Source organism: Pteronotus mesoamericanus, unplaced genomic scaffold (genome assembly GCF_021234165.1).
Source record: "Pteronotus mesoamericanus isolate MK-2021 breed Mesoamerican mustached bat unplaced genomic scaffold, CSHL_Meso_final contig_100, whole genome shotgun sequence".
In the NCBI taxonomy this organism is placed as follows: domain Eukaryota; kingdom Metazoa; phylum Chordata; class Mammalia; order Chiroptera; family Mormoopidae; genus Pteronotus; species Pteronotus mesoamericanus.
The window spans coordinates 6,048,383-6,050,124 of NW_026554999.1; the positions used below are offsets into that span (position 1 = coordinate 6,048,383).

Genomic DNA, 1,742 nt, shown 5'->3' on the forward strand with positions numbered 1-1,742 from the left:
GAGATCTATGCAAATTTCATAGGTATTCCAACTTCCATGACATAAATTTCACTGACCTTAATAAAAACATGCTCATTTTCTGGGATTCATGGTTAAGTAATAAACCAACCCATGAAACAGACATGGCTGTAGGCTGTAAATTTACTTTTTACATTAGGAAATTATTGAAAATGAATATAACTAGGCAAACACTTTGTTCATTTCAGGAAATAGTGTCTTTTTAATAAAACAATTTCCTCATTAAGATTCACCTCAAGAATATTCCCTTGTGTGTCTTCCAATCTCAAACTATTTTATGTTGCCTCTACCCAGTCCTAATCATTTCCTACTTTAAGAGATCATAATTTTTTGAACTTAAACTCAAAAAATAAATTTACCTAACTTCTTCTATCTGTTGAGATAGTATAATCAAAGTACTGCAGTAAATTTAATGCAGTAATCATTTCTTTTTTTTCTTTCAAATCCAGTTTTTCTTTCTCCTTTTTTAAAACGATGGAACACTTCACGAATTTGTGTGTCATCCTTGTGCAGGGGCTATGTTAATCTTCTCGGTATCATTCCAATTTTAGTAAATGTACTGCTGAAGTGAGCACTAAAGTAACTTTTTCTTAACCAACAGATTTTTCTGGGGGCAGATTATAATAGCATCTATTTCAGTGATTCTCAACTGAGATATTTGGGGATGTCTGGAGACATTTTTTGTTGTCACAACAAGAAGGAGGAGGTGCTATCAGCCCCTATGGGATCCTGTGGGTAGAAGCCATGAATATTGTTAAATATCTTAATGTACCAGAGAGCCCCGTCTCCTCAAACCTGACAGAATTATTTGTCAAAAATGTCAGCAGTACTGAGGATGAGAAACCTTTGTCGACTCATCTGATTGCAGTACAGATTAAATGAGATAATACTTTTAAAGTTTTGGCATACATCTAACATTAAATATAATCATTATTATGAGTATATTTATCAGAGCATTTAAGAAGATTCTTTGTAGACATTTGTTGTCTATACAAATAAAAATTTTTTAATTCAGTAGCATAATACTACCTGTCTTCTTATCACTGAAAAAGACCAGAATCAAAGTGGAATGCCATACCATTTCCATGACTGCAATGGCACAAATGCCCACTGTGTAGTTTCTTAGTCTGGAATGAGAAATTTCAAAATGCATGCAGATTTGTCTGTAAAAACTTTAGGAATCCCTAAGTTTATTTTTTTCACAAATATTTAAGCATTTTCAATATGATATATATTAAGTATCATTGTATTTGGAAATATTATTGTTCAATAGAGGCCTTCAAAAACAATTTTATTTTTCTTTCATCACATAGTTTTTCACAAATTGGCAAAAATCAGTTTAGAATTAAATGCTGTTTACTGCATTATTTCTGAAGGGAAGTTTACTCCCTTCCATGTAGGATAGTGCTCTTTTCCAGAGTTGGAGGTATTTTTGGTTGGATTAGATCCAATGCTTGATATGTTTTGGAGAATCTTGGAAACTGGAATCTAAAAGCAAATTCTAATTAATTGATCATATCACTCAGAGACCAGAAGTAATATAATAAGAGCAGTAGCCCACTGATCACACCCTCTACTTTCTTTTGGTATCAGTTAAACCCGAGTTACCACCTTTCTCAGAGCACGATTGCATGGTGCTCTGGTGGAGCTGCCATCCACTGTGCCTGCAAACAGGCCTATCAAAATCTCTCCCTCCCTTGAATTGCAGTCTCAAATCTCAGAGC

The 1,742-nt window shown here is 33.8% G+C and overlaps 1 non-coding gene across 1 annotated transcript; it reads right to left on the minus strand.

Annotated features, from left to right (window-relative positions):
• Positions 1–486: 486 nt before the first annotated feature.
• LOC129064326 (U6 spliceosomal RNA) lies at positions 487–593 on the minus strand. Its single transcript, XR_008528438.1, has one exon. It is a non-coding gene; the product is annotated as a U6 spliceosomal RNA (small nuclear RNA).
• Positions 594–1,742: the final 1,149 nt, after the last annotated feature.